The following is a 19,046-nucleotide window of genomic DNA, read 5'->3' on the forward strand; positions in this document are numbered from 1 at the left end:
AAAAGTTAATTGAGCATCTGAAATACTGTGGCAACCATAAACCTGTTCATATGGTGATGCCTAATCCAAGTGAAAATGCCAAATTCAAAAAATTTGAAGCCTTGTTGGAACACCCAGCATATATAGTCTGTGATTTTGAATCAAATTTCAAACCTCTTGCATTCTGTAGCCCAGATCCTGATGAATCTTCAATTACATCATACCAGCTACATGAACCTTCTAGTTTTTATTATGTGGTTGTACAGGATGGGGTTGTTAGTAAAGAAGATTTATACATGGGAGCAGATGCCATCAAAGAATTTGCAGATAGAATAGAAAATGAGTGCCATGACATAGCATCTAATGTCTTATTAAAATCAAAACCCATGTTGCCTTTAACAGAGGATCAGATTGAAGATTTCAACAATGCAGAAAAATGCCCGGTATGTGATTGTGAATTTTCAGATACAAATATCAAGGTGAAACACCATTCTCATACAGATGGTAAATTCTTAATGGCCCTGTGTAATAGCTGTAATATTAAGATCCAGAGACCAAAATTTGTCCCCATATTTTGCCATGGTGCATCCAATTATGATTTTCATTATTTGATCAGGTACGAGGGGTTTGACAAGCAGAATTTAAATATTTTAGCTGAAAATAATGAAAAATATATTGCCATTAGCAAAATAATTAAAGTTAATGGTGTTCCTATTCACTTAAGATTTCTTGATTCATACAGAATTTTATCGGCTAGCCTGGCTACACTGGCCACTCAATTATCTGATGATCAATTCAAAATCACATGTGCTTCGTTTCCAAATCAGGACCTGAAATTAATTAGGCGGAAGGGTGTATATCCATATGATTATGTTACAGATTTTTCTAAATTTGATGAGTGTTCTCTGCCACCACAACAAGAGTTTTACAGCAAAATCAGAGGATCTGGAATCACTGATGAAGATTATCACCATGCCCAGTTGATGTGGAACAATTTAAAATGCCAGACATTTGGTGATTATCACAAGGCTTATTTAAAACTTGATGTCACTCTCTTAGCTGATATACTTCAGGCATTCAGAAAATCTTCCATGCAAAATTATAAGCTGGATCCAATGTATTTTTACAGTGCTCCGGGCCTAGCATGGTCTGCAATGTTTTTAAACACTAAAATGCAATTGGATCTGATCCAGGATCAAGATATGTATCTGTTTATGGAACAATGTATAAGAGGGGGCATGGTGCAATGTACTCAGAGATATGCCAGAGCAAATAACAAATATATTCCTGATTATGATCCAGCACTGCCATCAAATTATATACTTTATGTGGATGCAAACAGCCTGTATGGTTATGCTATGATGGATAAATTGCCATATGCAGGGCTTGAGTGGGTTGAAGATTTCAACATTGAAGATCTTCAGGATTTTGATGACAATGACTATGGGCTGTTCTTAGAAGTTGATCTGACAATTCCTGATGATTTACACAACACATTTTCTGATCTGCCCCCAATTCCTGAGGTTGAGTGCTCATCTGGCTCTAAACAGAAGAAATTGATGATGACTCTAGAGCCGAAACAGGATTATGTCATATATTACAAAAACCTCCAGTTCCTGATGAATCATGGTGTCCAAGTGACCAAAGTTGGAAAAGTTTTGAGGTTCAGGCACTCAAGATGGTTGAAACCATATATTGATACAAACACAGAGCTTCGAACATCTGCAATGAGCCAATTTGATAAGACCTTGTTTAAATTGATGGTCAATTCTGTGTATGGCAAAACAATAGAAAATGTCAGAAAACATATTGATGTTAAAATAATTACTGACCCCAGCCGGAGCAAAAAATTGATTGCAAAGCCCAACTTCAATTACAGAAGAATTTATGATGAGAATATGGCACTTTTCAACATGAAAAAAACAAAGATTAAGTTTGATAAGCCTATTTATGTAGGGGCTGTGATATTGGAATTGGCCAAATTACACATGTTAAAATTGTATTATGATGTGTTGAAGCCTTTTTATAAGGATCGTGTAAAACTGATGTACATGGACACAGATAGTTTTGTTCTTGATATTCAAACAGAATATGTTTATCAAGATATAGCACAGCCTGAATTGTTTAAATATTTTGATACCACTGAACATTCAAAAATTAAACACCACAACAAAAAGGTGCCTGGCAAGTTAAAAGATGAGACACTTGGTGATGTTATTGTGGCATTTGCTGGGTTAAGGGCCAAGATGTACAGTTTTGAAACATGTAGTGGCGCTGTTGCCAAAAAGGCCAAGGGCATTGGCAGAGTGACTGTAGACAAAGAGCTTGAATTTGAAGATTACAAAAATTGCCTCAAATTATGTAGCACAATCAGAACATCAGAATCCAGAATTCAGAGTGTGGATCACTTGTTGACTACAAATATTGTAAGAAAAGTGGCTCTGGACCCACATGATGATAAGAGATGCATTTTGTCATGTGGCATACATACTCTACCATGGGGTCATTGTGATTTGAAAAGTGGTAATCAATGCCCAATTACAGAGCATGATTTGAAATAAATAAACATGCCTATGAACTTATTTGGGTTCAAAAAACAGGCTATTATGGACCTGCCAACACCACAACCCTCTTCTGATATAATATCTAAACTAAGTGCTTTGTTAATTATTCATCTGAACAGCATACTTACAGATGTTGATGATGAAACAGGTAAAACATTGTACATATTTAACAATAATTTAAATCATTACCAATTACCTGTAGGTGGTCAATTGCAATTTATTACAACCCCTGAGGGTAATGTCAAGATTTCAGTGGGGAGAAATATTTATAGAATTAAGCACTCAAACATGATTTCTGGCACTGTATATACTGTTTCTGCTGGTGACTGCTTATATATTGAGGTCCCGGGATCCTATGACAAGCTTATACCTTTTTTTATAGAATTAAGAATCAGATATTCAATAATAAATAACCACTAAACAAAATGCCTAATGATATATTTGGCCATACAAGGCATGAAGATCACAGTGATGAGATTCTGATGCTTGATGTCAGAGTCAAGAAATTAAGAAGTGATTTACAAGCTTTACAAACCACACTCAATGCCAGTCTTCAACTAGAAATTACAAATTTGCAATCACAATGCATGGACCCTCTTCTTAAAATTGATTCTGAACTCAAATTATTGCTTCAGAAATATACTGACTTGGCCACATTGGATAATTTTCAAAGTTTAGAAGAAGCTGTAGCAGCTCTTCAAGCCAAATTTAAGAGCCAGGCCACCAACTCTGAGCAATTGAAACAGCAATTGGAAGAGCAGATAAATAATGTCCAGACACAGCTCCAAACAATTGTCAAAAGCATAAAATCACAAGAAGATTTTGATCTAGTGATTTCCACTCTAAAGGAACAGATTCAATCACTCCAGATACCTAATCTGGACCCCTTGAACAATGCCATAGCCGAGGTTAAAGAAAAAATTGAGACACTTGAAAATTTTATGAACAACTTGCCATCTTCTGATGCTTTGAATGCAATAACTCGGAGTGTTGCCAACATCAAGCTGCAACTTGAAACATATGAAGATTTTGGAAAAATTCAAAGTACCATAACCCATCTTGAGGGTACAATAGCAGCAGTGCAAAGTGATCTGACAAATGTACAAGAATCTCTAGAATCCCGCCTGCCTGGTATTGTAGACACACTTGTCAGTGTCCAGCAACAGATCACAAAGCTTGAAAACCTCAACACTGAATCTGAACTATCTCATTTTCATCACTTGATCGATGATATCCAAACAAAACTTGAAATTTTACAAATCAACACCTACTCAGGCAGATATAGCCCTGCTTCAAGATGCTATGCGTGGTGTGGTTGATGCTTCTGAATTAAATGATGTGAAATTGGCACTTGAATCTTTGCAAAATACTGTATCAAATCTGCCTACATCACAGGAACTTAAAAATATTAAGAGAGCTGTGAATCGCATATTGAAATCAGAAGATATCAAGAATATCCAAACAGAGATCAAACAACTTACTCAGACAGTGGCCACTCTACCAACTAATCAACATATTAATGAACTGCATGCCCTGTTTGAGGATATCAGAAGACAAGTCCATGATCTTACTGCTCAAAATTCAAAATTGACAGTTATTGAAAATTTGCAACAAATTGTAGCTAATATCAAGCAACAGCTAGGGACCATGGAATCCAATCAAGCAAATGCTCTGTCTGTTTTTGCCACCCAGCTTCAAGAGATTGTGCAACAATACAAGAAACTTGTTGTGGACATAAAAATCAAGCCAGGCCATGACGATGTTGTTAGGACCATCAATGAGCACCTTGAATCTGTAACAAGCAGATTGCTTACAGCAGAAAAAGAAATAACCGGCATAATCGAGAATCATAAACATACAGTAATTCTTGAATTGTACAGCATCCCCAACAAAGAATATGATTCACCATTTACACCAGGTGGCAAAATATATATGCTGTCCCCTGCACAATTTTATTACCAGTTTTTGTTGGGGGCACACTGAGACCAATCAAGATCAAATATTGGTTTCAACCACAGGCACACCACTACCCCACCTTATCAATAACAAATGCTGACAACAAACCAAAAATCACCAATGTAGAGTTAGAGGATTTAACAGATCCCAATACATTAGAAACATCTTATGCTGAACATGATGGCTCTCTGGAATTTCATATACAAATAGGAGACAAATTATATTTAGAAAATCCTGTAGTATCAGCTGCTGAACACCCCATAGTTGCAATATTCCTGTTTACATATTATGTCTAGACAAATTATTGTTGATGAATTACACAGACAAGCCAGACATAATTATAAGAGACTGCCAGTAGTTACAAAAGGCATAGATGATTTATGGCAGAGCGACTTGATTGAGATGGCAAGTGGACAGCTGAAAAACTTAGACAAAATCAACAAGGGCTACAAGTATCTACTCACTGTAATAGATACATTTTCAAAATTTGCCTGGGCTGTGCCACTCAAATCCAAGACTGGAAAATGTGTTACAGAAGCCTTCAGGACAATCATCAATCAGAGTGGAAGATCACCGCGCTATTTGCAAACAGATAATGGCAAGGAATTTTATAATTCTGTGTTCCAACAATTTATTAAAAGCCAGTCAATACAACATTATTCGAGTTACAGTGATCTCAAGGCCTCAATTGTAGAGAGATTCAACAAAACCCTAAAAAATCTTATGTATAAACAATTTACACTTCAAGGTAATTATAAATGGCTTAATATTCTTCCAGAACTTCTACATAAATATAACAACTCGGTCCATTCCACAATCAACATGAAACCCTCTGAAGTAACTTCATCTGATGAGCAAAAATTGATCAGGACTGTTTATTATCCTAGATACCAGCCAACAACAAGAAAGGCCAAATACAAGGTGGGTGATCAAGTAAGAATCAGCAAATATAAGCACTTATTCAAAAGAGGCTTTACAAGAAACTGGAGCACTGAATTATTTACAGTGGTTCAAGTTAAACCTGGGACCCTTAACACACATATAATAAAAGACCACCGAGGAGAAATTCTCAAAGGCAGATTCTATGAAGAAGAACTCAGCAAAACTAAACAGCCTGACACATATCTCATAGAAAAAATCATCCGCAGAAAAGGCAACAAGTTATTTGTCAAATGGCTAGGACTTCCAGAACACAGCTGGATCGATGCAGACAAAGTGATAATATGAGCACCTGGGATGTTATAAAAAGGCTGCCAGAACCTGAACAGCAGATTAAGAGAAATGGCAAGTTGCTGCCTGATAATATTAGATGTCTTATTGTTGGGCCATCGGCTTGTGGTAAAACTACACTTATGATTGATAATTTTTTATTGGCACCCAACTGGTTAGACTGGAAAAACAGGCAGTTGTATGTTTTCTCTAAGAGCTTGGAACAATTAAAATATCAGCAGCTGATGAAGCCATATGATGGATTGGATATTGCCACTTTTGAATCAGATGTTAAGCCACTTCATGAATGTTTCGATAATTCTGTTGTTGTGTTTGATGACATTATACTGGATAATCAAAACAAGGTTAGAAATTTCTTTACACAGGGGCGGCACAAAAACATAGATTGCTTCTACCTGGCACAGACTTTTTCTAAAATACCGAAGCAGATGATCCGAGACAACAGCAATTTTATATGTGTGTTTCATCAAGATCATACCAACCTCAAACACATACATGATGAATATGTAGGTGGGGACTTGAGCTACAATGATTTTTCCAAGTTTTGCAGTAGGTGCTGGAACCAGGACAGTTATGGGTTTGTCACAATTGATATGACAAGAAAACCCAATAGTGGCAAATACAGAAATAAAATCAACAATTTTCTAGACATTCAAACATATATAAATAACCATGAAAAGGTCAATCATTGATGATCTTAAATTAAGAGATTATCTTGTAAAAAGATTTAAGGGATGGAAATCACAGAACCGAGGAATTTATGAACAACACAAACAAACAGAACAGCCTATTATTGATGCTATTAGTGAATTGGGTAAAAATATCAAAACTGTTACAGAGCAAAATCAAAATTTGATCACAGAGCTTGTACCTGTAGCTGCAAGGAACATATTAGTTTATCCAATCACCCCACTTTCCAGTATTCATACACCTAGTCCTGTTGCTCCTCGAAGAATTGAAGCTACTCTGGATCCTATTGAATTGGGTCTTCTTGCTCAAAAATATTTAAGCACACCTAAAGACAACAAAGATGAGGTCTTTGGCTTATATGCTGACACAGAGCGTGATGGAAATTTCAGAGTAACATTTATGGGAGATTATCTCATTGCATATTCAGAATCTCATCTTGGAGAAAAAGGTGGTTTTGTTAAATATCCCGGCACACCTGGATTGTGGGAACTGATGACTAGGAAAAGGCCTGGCAGCTATACAGATCAAGATTATGAGCATTACAAAGAAATATTAATAAAATCAGATGCCCTATACCAGAACAATGATCCCACACAAAAAAGAGTCAAGTCTAGCAGTGGAGCAAAATACAACAATTTAATCAAGCCCATATGGTCACAAATTAAGACAGGCAGTGGAATCAAACAATACAACACCCTGCCTAAAGAATTTGTCTGGGTTGATGATGTCAGGAAACTTGTAGATAGGTTATTGGTGATAGCTGGGGAGGAAAATGCTGGCAACCACAATTTTTACAATGAAAAGGTTGGAATTATGGACATGATAAGCACAAAATTGTCTAATTTTATAGTGAATGACACTAAGGGGATTGGATATCTTATAAAAATTATTAATACTCTACCACCTAAATTTTGGAATATTTCTGAGGGCCGGGGACTGGTTAATGACATTATAAACAAGCTGTCATTTGAACTACATATTCCAGGCTATCAGTATTGTGGTCCAGGCACAAAATTGGACCATAGATTAAACAGAGGTGATCCTGGTGTTAATCCCCTAGATGCTGCTTGCAGAGACCATGACATAGCATACAACACACATTCTGATCTTGACAAGAGACATGTTGCAGACAAGAAATTAGAAGAGGCTGCATTTGGTAGATTTGTAAGCAAAGATGCTTCTTTAAGTGAAAAAATAGCAGCATTGGGGACCACCATAGCTATGAACACCAAACAAAAACTGGGGTGGGGGCTGTGAATATGTATATAATAAACCTACAATGAAGGCCAAGGGTGTTATGTATCAAATACCTTATGCAGGTCTTAAATCTCTTAAAACTATTGATAGTCTTTTAACCAAAAAGCAGCGCAAGAAAAAAAGCTCTTGTCTTGCAAAGGGCCATGGTATGAAATTGTTGCTTAGTACCCCCCAATTAAAAAAATTACAACAATCTAGAAAAAAATCACATGTGGGGGGTTTCATATTTACTATCCCGGTCATCTTAGCAGCACTTGGGGCTGTTGGGAGCTTGGCTGGGGGATCAGCTGCCATAGCAAAAACAGTAATAGATGCCAAGAAGAATAGGGCAGAATTAGATGAATTGAAGCGCCATAACCTGGCCATGGAGAAACAAGGCAAAGGTGTTAAGAGAGCCATGAATAAGTTTAAAAAAAACAAGAGCCGCTTACAAACCAAGATATTGAAGCTTTAATCAAGCCACTGGGCATCAAAAATTTTAGAGGTGTGTACATGTCTGATTCTTTACCAGAACAACCACTCAACAAAGAGTGTGGCATAGTTAATTTGGATAAGTACAAAAATCAGGGCACTCACTGGATCTGTTATCTTAAATATTTAAAAGATGAGGCATTTGTGTTTGATTCATTTGGAGGTGATCCACCTGAAAATTTAGTAAAATATCTAAAATCAGCTAATCTTTATTACAATAATGCCCGTGTTCAAAACTTCAAAGATGTTAATTGTGGACATTTGTGTTTATCTGTTCTCAGATATCTGTCTCAAATAAATAAACCATCAATTGAAAATTTTCAAAAGGCCTTGTGGTATTTAAAACATCATGGGGGTATTCCATCTCACCAGCCAAAATTCAATATTGAAACTCAAATTACATGATGATATAGTGTATCCCAAAACAATAGCTCTCAGAGCATTTTATGGCATGTACTTGATCCCTAATATTACACACCACAACAACAAAATTGCAGTAGGGGATCAAAAAATTGTCATCACTCCAGGGCAATATAATCTATCTACTCTAAATGCTCAATTACCCAGAGGTATAGTATTAACTCAAAATTCTGTCACTCACAGAGTAGAGATTGTATCTGCTACAGAAACAGTGGATCTGGGTACTATAGGAGAGCTGTTAGGATTTGAGAACAACACAAAACTTGAACTGGCCATCAAACACACTGCTATTAATATACCTAAATTCTTAGCCATAGAGACTCTGAATATTCACTGTAATGTGGCCGAGGGTATGATCACCAAATCAAATGGCATAGGCACTCACAAACAAACTGGCATCATTGCAACATTTAAACCTAATTCTGAATTTATGGAGCCCATCATCTACACTCCATCCCCAACATTATATTTTCCTGTGTGCCATAATAGAATAGATTACATTGAGTTGATGGTCACTAATGAAAAAGAAGAATTAGTTGATTTTGCTGGAGCCACAACAACTGCAATCATAGAGATTAATATTTAAATAAAAATACATACAAAAAAAATGGAAAATATTGAGAGTTATGAGCTACAATCATTCCCCCAAACAGGAGGACATTTGCAAATTTGAATCAACCCAACACAGAAATTGAGGTTGATCTTGATGTAGGGGATGGCTTTATACACCCCCACAGAGCAGATCTATACATCAAATTTGATGTTGTAAAGCTCGATGGAACAGATTATCCGGCAAATTCAAATATAAGATTGGTGGACAATTTTGTGCCACATCTGTTCTCTGAAATTGAGATCAGAAAACATGGTGTTGTTATAAACAGAGTGGATTATCCCGGCATTACCTCCACAGCTTTGGCCACACTAAAATTATCCAAAACCGAGGCTTCTTACTACAAAATAGGTGGATTTGAGGCTGGTGATAAAATTATATCTAAGAGCCACACAGTGCTGTTCCCTATGCGCCTGTTGCCAGGATTCTTCTCAGATTACAAAGATATTATGTGGAAGGGTGGTTTAAGAATCACATTTAGAAGAGCTGCCAATGATAATAATGCTTTGATGAGGTACAGCACATTAAACTCTACAGGGGAAGCTCTGCCCAATACCCTACCTGATGAAGGCAAATGCATTATTCAGACTATGGAGCTAAGAATCCCGGTTGTTGAATATGAAGCCAGTTATGCTCTTAAATACAAAGCAGATATAATAAAAAATCCACAGGTTCCTTTACAATTTTATACATATCAATGTGTACAGAAGCCTGCCGCTGGTACTTATTATGAGTTTGATGCTACAAATTCATTCTCCAGTATACAATATGACATGCCGGATTTTGTGGTGGTACTGTTTCAGACTGGAAGATACAATAATCAGGAAAAAAATTCAAGTAGATTTGATAACTGCAACATCAAGAACATATATCTTAAAAATGGCAGAAATGAGGTATTTCCTAGTGAAAATTATAATTTAGACATGTCCAAGGATGATTTCCTTAAATTATGTGAAGCATTTACAGCATACAAAAGGGTTACTACTGGCAATACTGACATGTATTACACAACAGATGAATTTAAAGCACAGAGACCCATGTTTGTCATCAACACTTCAAAAAGAAAACAAGTTGTGGTTAATGACAGGACAAACATTAAAATTATCTGTGAATTCCACGATACACTCCCTGATGACACCATATGTAGTGTTATTCTCATAGGTGAAAAATCATATGTTTATGATGTAAGAAATGAGAGAGTCACAGAGCAATTCTAGAAGATTTTTGCATATTACATTGTCTTAGTACTAGATATATGAGTTGAGGCTGGTGTCCAATTGAACTTAAACCAGAAGTAAATATGGGTGGGTGTGGGTGGGTGTGGGTGAGGGGGGCTTAGTTTTAGGCGTGGGCAAAAAAAATATCAAGAGGGGCATATTTTTGACAGGATTATGGACAACAATCTGACAGAAGTGCCTTTTGTAAGTGTGGACAAATCAGTCTGAGGGGGCTCATCATTTCACAGGAACTTCCCGAGGGCATTTTTACAAAAATCTTGGATTAGACAGGGTTCCACACTTGAGCAAAAAGCTCATATGGGCATGTTGAGCTTGTTTTAAGTGTAGCCAAATCTGCCTGAGAGGGGGTTCATCATTTCTCGCACTGGTTGTACCACAAATCACACTACTTTAATGCAAACTTTGCCAGAGCTGTGGTCAGCACTAATAAATATATCAGAACTTAGAAGGCAACAACCACTACTTCAACATATTCATGAGCTAACAGGAAATGTCTTGACTGTTTTACAAACAATTTCATAAATCCAGGTATCAAAAAAAAATCAATAGTAGGCCTATATTGTAGGGAATGGGATTTTTAATTCAGTGGAATATAAATAGTGGCCCCGGTGGCTCAGTCGGTAACGCGTCTGACTACCATGCTAAAGGTCCCAGGTTCGATCCCCGGCCAGTTCAAATCCGGGAACTTTTCTAACGATGGAAGCGGTCCCAGCATCGAATAACATGGGTACCTGGGGGGTAAAGGCAGTCAAGGGCGTGATGCTGATCACATCACCCCCACTCACAACTGGATCAAGAAAGTGTGGGGCGTTACCAGGGACGGCGCCAGGGGTGGGCACGGGTGGGCAAGCGCCCACCCAAAAATTCCTGTGCCCACCCGATTGCCCACCCAATCAAATTCAATAAGTACATATACTTGGAGATATATGAATAATTCGATAAATAAGTGTATTCTGGTGTTCATAACATGCATATTTTACTTGTGAATATTATCTATGCTAGAATATGCTCAAAATTATGCAGGGTATGATCAATATTAGATCAGAATTTAGGTTGAGCTTGAGGACTGCAGCTCCGGGCCTCCACATACGTATATAAATCCCGGCCTGGGTACGGTTAAAATAATCTCTAAATAAACAAATAAAATCATCATCTTAGCGTTACTTACTCCGGCAACGCAATACATTATTTTGACTTTTTATTTATTATTATTATTAGAATAATTTAATCAAGAAGACTTAGATGGGCAGGCCATGTGACACAAATGGCAGAGGAAAAAATAGTTTACAGGATTCTTGTTGGGAAACCTGCTGGTAAGAGACCAGTATTAAGGCCAAGACGAGGATGGAGGGATAACGTTGAGATGGACCTAAAAGAAAAGGCTTAGCATAAAAAGGCCATAGTGCGGGGGCAAAAAGTGGCAAAATTTGGCGAAGGAACTGCATCCCCCACTTCCTGCTCCTACTAATCGCCGCCACTGAATGTTTGGATTAAAATGAACGTCTTAATAGGAATGATTTAAAACACTCACGGAAATCAAATTCTTTGTTCATTGTCCATGAAGTATTCCTAGCTTAATGAAAGGCTAGGATCGAAAAGATTGGATTGAAGGCTTCTGTTGCCGAAGCCATAAACCTTCGGGTTTAAGTATTCTAGAGAGTATAATATAGTTTTAATTAGCTCTGCATTAAAATTCCAGAAGTGTCCCTTTTTTATTTCATTACAATTTTTATAGACTTGTTATCTTCAAATATCAATATGGTATGCGAAATATCAACTTTATATTCATTCTACTAATAAGAAGGAATCACAATAATCACTACAATACTGCAGTGAATAAATTTTAATAAACCAGTTATGTATGGAAAAAGCTACAGAATTATTCAATTGCTAATGAGTGGCTTATCCTATTTAGAAATCCTCGTCCCATACATAAATTTTGCCATATGAATCAGCCGAAAATGTCAACAGAATCTGTAGATGCAGCTGAAGTAAAGAAAAAACAAGTTATGTCACGAAGTATCCAGCAGACGATTTTATTAGTTTGTTTTTAAATCCACTTTTATGCTCAGATAGCCTAACCGGGACTAAACCTACAGTTTAGCGTGGAACTAATGTACATTGTGCTTCCACCAGAGGAAGGGGAGTCGAACACAGGACCTCTTCATTATAATGCGACAGCGTTATGCCTTTGGGGAAAAATATACAGAAAGAACTCGCACAAAACGTGGCATTTTATCACCACAGAAGATGCGTCAATTTTAAGAGGGTGATTGCCTGAGATAAATATTTGAGACTTTCGGAAAACAACATCATTGTTCACGGAATTAGCTGCCTTGATCCACTAATGAAACGCTGTGCAACTGAAACTACCATCTTAACTTTCTAAGAGCTATGAACTAATGCAACTCCATTTTTGAAAGAGTAAGTTGTGGTTGATTTGTTATATTTAACCTTTAAACAGCCAAGCCGGTTTTCGAAAGTAACCCCTCTCGCCGCGGCCTTTGCGCGCGATTTTTAAATTTTTACACTTATTTCAGAAAAACGTTATATCTCTGAGACTATTTGAGCAATCTCCTTCGGATAACTTTCGTTTGAAAACAAAAACATCGGAGCACGCGACCGTGTACAATTCAGAAAGCCCAAGTGAGAAAAACGGGTTGGGAGGGGCAAAGTTCCCAAATTTCAATGAAAAAAAAATCTGGCGTTCGACTCTTGTCCCATTATTTTGGAAAAAGGCCGCAAACTTTTGCATTGTATTCAAAGAATAGACCTTTTGCAACAAAGGGAAACTTCTTTCAAGTCTCTAGTCCTCCTACAGGCTGAAATATGACGCAATATGTACAATCCTGCATTTAGGCAAAAATGGCTAATTTGCATATTAGAGAATAAATTAGTATATCTCGGAGACTATTTGAGAAATCTACTTCGGATAACTTTTGTTTGAAAGTAAAAACATCGGAGCACGCGACCGTGTACAATTCAGATAGCCCACGTGAGAAAAACGGGGTTGGGAGGGGCCAAGTCCATAAATTTCAATGAAAAAATCTGGCGTTCTTTTGGGAAAGGGTGCAATTTTGAATTGTTTTCAAAGAGTAGACCTTTTGCAACAAAGTGAAACTTATTTCAAGTTCCTAGTTCTCATACAGGCTGAAATATGTACAATTTGCATTTTAGCTGAAAATAGCTAATTTGCATATTATAAAAAGGGGGGAGGGGGTGGGTTTTCTTCCACATGACATTTCAATGTCTTATCTCAACATCTGTCAGCGTTTACAACCTCACGTACAAGTATGAAGGTCCTAAAAGCACGTGAATGTTGTAATCGGCACCATGGGTCATATATGACCCATTGGCTGTTTAAAGGTTAAAGTCATTTTTCTGCTAATTTTGATAATGACGACGATAAGGTTCAATGGTGATTAGATTAAAGTTACGAAGGGGCGAAAACAAACACAAGCTGACACTCAAAATACAAACCCTCATAAATTATTACTTTGACAGTGATTCCAAGCGCCAGGGACTCGTTGCCTGAAAGAATCAAGTTTCCAGGGTGTGTTGCACAGGATAGAGGTTGATATTCTAGTGTGTTCGAAATGGTCACGCCATGCAACCCAAGTCATTATGAAAAATAGATGAATTATTACTGGCACGGTGATCAACTTCGATGAATTCCTTGTGTCCTAAATCATTTTGTTACCTCAAAAAATATTTTCTTGTAACCAACCATACGTGTATTGCTTCTCCCGCATTAGTAACATGACAGTGCAATGAATAGCAACTTACCTAATAAAATCTTCAATTCTGAACAGATTTTTGGATCTTACTTGTTTGTGAGTGATATTCTGTGAAAATAGCCTTTCATTAACCTAGGAATACTTCATGGACAATGAACAAAGAATTTGATTTCCGTGAGTGTTTTAAATCATTCCTATTAAGACGTTCATTTTAATCCAAACATTCAGTGGCGGCGATTAGTAGGAGCAGGAAGTGGGGGATGCAGTTCCTTCGCCAAATTTTGCCACTTTTGGCCCCCGCACTATGGCCTTTTTACGCTAAGCCTTTTCTACCAAGAAAAAGTATATTGTCCCTGCCCCTCAAATGTTGGCACCCAATCGCCGCTACTACAAACATTCAGATAGATTTCTCAGGTGTACAAACTATGTAAGCTAAGAAAAGTGACCCCGAATGAGTAAGAAAACTCTTTCAGTTAAAAACTCATACGATGAAAATACTATGCTCAGGAACATGCATTTAAATTACGAGAAACTTCACGATTATTTACCGTCGCACTCTCTATCATTGTCGCCGAATACATAAAATCAAGTATGTGCCTTGTATTTGCAACACAAGCTTAAACCTAATTCACATTTATTTCAATGTATTAACATGCATGAAAGAATGTGATTTAGAATGTATGACGAGGTATGGCTGCCCATTGGTAAACACTTCCTTGAAATAATTGTGACCATCAGAGACAAAGCGAAAGAAAATGGAACAAGATGCGAGAATAGATTAGAAAAATAAAGAGGAAAACAAGAAAAGGAAAGGGAAAATAAGTAAGAGGAAAATCGGTAGTGTAAGGGAGAGGGGGATACATACGTCTTACATACACATACATACTATACCGCGTGAGGCACCTAAAAGTACCACCTGAAATAGCGAAGAAACCAGAAACAGTAGCGATGTGAGGTTTGCGGGAAACAATAATATCAAATGGGGCTCGTAAATCGGAGGTATGGGGTGGGTCGAAAAATATCGACAAATGGGGCATCTGGAGCAAAGTCATATATTTTTTAATGGAACGATATACAATAACATGCATAATATAAAAGAGCACACGCAGAGAAACACAACGCCGTTGGTCTCATGCATCTACTGCACATAGGAACGAAGATATGGCCATGTGAAAATATGTAAACAAACTAACAAGTGGCCCACTTGACCGTCAGTACCACGGCATGTACGACTTCTCAGGTGCCTGACAGAACTGCCTTTACGCAGAGCAAGTTTTGATAGCAGATCCACGAGATCGTGTTAGTTCATAGCAAGCAGTCGTAGGGGTAAGAGCGAAGATTATGGTGTTCACAAACATAGAAAAAGCGGACATGATCCTGATTTATGTTGAATGCCGAAAGAATGCCTCAGAAGCCTACCGTGTGTACGCAGAGAGATATCCGGACAGATGACAGCCATCTCGACATCTGTTTGGTAAGTTATTTATTAAATTAAGAGACACCGGAAGTGTAACACCACGAGCACGTGTGCGGAACAAGCCAACTACAGGTGAAGCAGGTGCAACAAATGTTCTCGCCGCTGTTGCTGTGAATCCGCACGTTAGCTCCCGTGAAATTGCCAGGGATGCTGGGATGAGTCAGCGAAGTGTATTGCGCATTCTGCACACACACAAGTTTCACCCATATCATATCTCCCTCAATCAGGAACTTCACGGGAATGATTTTGTGGACCGTGTTCGGTTTTGCACATGGATGTTACGACACGACACACCCGATTTGTCACGTATCCTCTTCACTGACGAGGCAACTTCTACCAATCATGGAAATATCAACCTAAGGAACATGCACTATTGGTCGGTGACAAATCCACATTGGCTTCGCCAAGTGGAACGCCAGCGCCCATGGAGTGTGAACGTGTGGTGTGGTATAGTGGGTGAACATCTCATTGGCCCTTATTTTATACAAGGGACACTGAATGCTGACCGATACATACAGTTTTTACAACATGAACTGCCTGTACTATTGGAGGACATACTACTTCAGACAAGGAGGGAAATGTGGTACCAACATGACGGGTGCCCAGCTCACAGTACAAGACGCGCTACAGCATGTGTCGAAAATACATTTCCAAATCATTGGATTGGACGTGGAGGGCCTGTCAAATGGCCGGCTCGTTCCCCAGATTTGACACCGTTAGACTTTTTCCTGTGGGGAAAGCTGAAGGACATTGTCTACCGAGATGTGCCAACAACTCCAGAGGATATGCAACATCGCATTACTGCGGCCTGTAGGGACATTCCCTACGAGATGCTACATTCTGTGCAACGATCTTTGCGTGGGCGCCTCGTTGCATGTATCGCAGCTGACGGCCACCACTTTGAACACACACTTTGACAGGTTCTCGCTTCTTACGCAGTGGTTCTTCGACATACTGTCATGGTCATTTTCATTGTGCTGTAACACTGTCAAATACATGGTGCTGACAATGTCTACTGTATTTTTTCTTCCTTTAACACGTTCTGTCTTCATCTTGTCCAATGGCTTCCGACATCTCATACTTGTACATGCCGTGGTACTGACGGTCAAGTGGGCCACTTGTTAGTTTGTTTAAATATTTTCACATGGCCATATCTTCGTTCCTATGTGCAGTAGATGCATGAGACCAACGGCGTTGTGTTTCTCTGCGTGTGCTCTTTTATATTATGCATGTTATTGTATATCGTTCCATTTAAAAAATATGACTTTGCTCCAGATGCCCCATTTGTCGATATTTTTCGACTCACCCCATACCTCCGATTTACGAGCCCCATTTGATATTATTGTTTCCCGCAAACCTCACATCGCTACAGTTTCTGGTTTCTTCGCTATTTCAGGTGGTAATTTTAGGTGCCTCACGCGGTATATGGTCATACATTTATACTGCCCTCCCTAATCTATCAATAAGGAGCTTCTGCCCACCCGGTCGAAAATTTCTGGCGCCGCCCCTGGGCGTTACCACCACACCCCCTATACGCCTTCATGGTGTGGTGCTATGCACAGGGGAGCACTTTACCTTTTTTTTGGAATATAAATAGTTTTTCCACACGTAAAATAGAATTAAATAAACTAATTGAGGAATCCCATCCCTTAATTCTCTGTTTACATGATACTAAAGGAAAGCAATACGAGAAATACAATCTCAAATATTATAATACTATAGGTCCTCCATTTAAACACAATGAAAGAGGTGTGAGCATACACATTCATGAGTGTGTGGCCCACCAAACTTTTTTTTTATACCCACAAGTTAATATAGTAAACAGATATCATGTAGAAATCATAGCAGTGCACATAAAAATACAATTTTTTTATTTCAGTATTATTAATTTTTTACATACCTTCGAATTCGTTCTCGAAAAATACAACTACAAGATTTTCAAGGTATTCTGGACAATATTCCAGGCCCTTATATTTGTGTAGGAGATTTTAATGGGCATCATCCAGTGTGGGGCAGTTCACGATCAGATCATTTAGGCCAGATTTTAGTGGACTGGATAGAACATGATAATTTTATCATACTTAATGATGGTTCCATAACACATATTCCTCGATCCGGAAATAATCCTTCTGTGATAGATCTATTCATAGTGTCTGATGAAATTTTCACCCAACTTACCTGGTTTGTGGATGAGGATATGTGTGGAAGTGATCACTTACCCATACATGTTCAAGGAAGATTTATGTATAATGTACAGATCCCGCGAAATGCACCTCTCCTTCAACGCTGGAAAACTAACCTTATTGACTGGTTACTGTATTCCGCAACAATTGATTACTTGATATTATCAGAAAATTTACGATCTAATACCGACATCTCGTATGCTCAATTTATACAACTCGTTACAAAAACTCTGAATATCGTAGGTATACGTTCAAAAGGGCAAGATACGCATAGATTCCTACAATTATATTGGTGGACACCAGAATGTGAGACTGCTAAACAGAATCGTAAACGTGATGAGAAAACATTTGCTACCCACAATTACCCACAAAATTGCCTGGAAGAGAAGTCAGGCTCTTGCCAAAAGACCTTTCAAAAAAGACAAAAAAATAGCCTGAAAAAAATTTAATTCCTTAAGACACCCGCAACTAAGCAGGAAACAGACAATTGATGTAACCTGGCAAAATTAATTTCTCTCCATGATTGCGCCTTTTACAGTACATAACATCAACCACCTCTGGTTCCACAACAAACTTTTACAAGAGTTTCCAGCTGTGACTGTCATAGAATTACATAATATACTTCATAGAGTTAAAAATTCAGCACCAGGAATGGATGGAATTCCATACCAAGCTATAAAGAGCTTACCTAAAAGAGGATTATATTTTAGTCGCTTTATATACACCCCCATTCAAATGTGAACACATTCTTTCAAATGCGGCCCGACCCTGTGGCCGAGTGGTTAGCACATCGCGCTGCGATGCCAAGGGTCCCGGGTTCGAAACCCGGTTGGGCTTGGTTGTTTGTGAATGTCCATTCATCAATTTCATCATTTCATCACTCATCCCCATCTTCACAAATTAGCCAAGAGGGACAAAACGCGAAGTAAAATAAATCAAATCAAAATCTTTCAAATGCAAACAAAAAAAATAATTCCAAACCTTAAAAATGACATGTAAAACTCAAAACTTCTTTGCAACATGCTATCATTGATTGATTTGGTGTTTTAAGTCCACTTTGTGCACAGTAAGGCTAATTGGGACTGGACCTAGAGTTTAAAGTGGGATCTGAACCACTATGTGCCACCACCAGGTATCAAACCCGGGACCCCTTAATTACAAGGCAACGACGCTACCACTGCACCATCAGGGAGGCCCTACAACATGCTATCATGTTTTGCTAATCAGGTATTGC

This window comes from Lepisma saccharinum, chromosome 1 (genome assembly GCF_977018435.1).
Source record: "Lepisma saccharinum chromosome 1, izLepSacc3.1, whole genome shotgun sequence".
NCBI classification, from domain to species: domain Eukaryota; kingdom Metazoa; phylum Arthropoda; class Insecta; order Zygentoma; family Lepismatidae; genus Lepisma; species Lepisma saccharinum.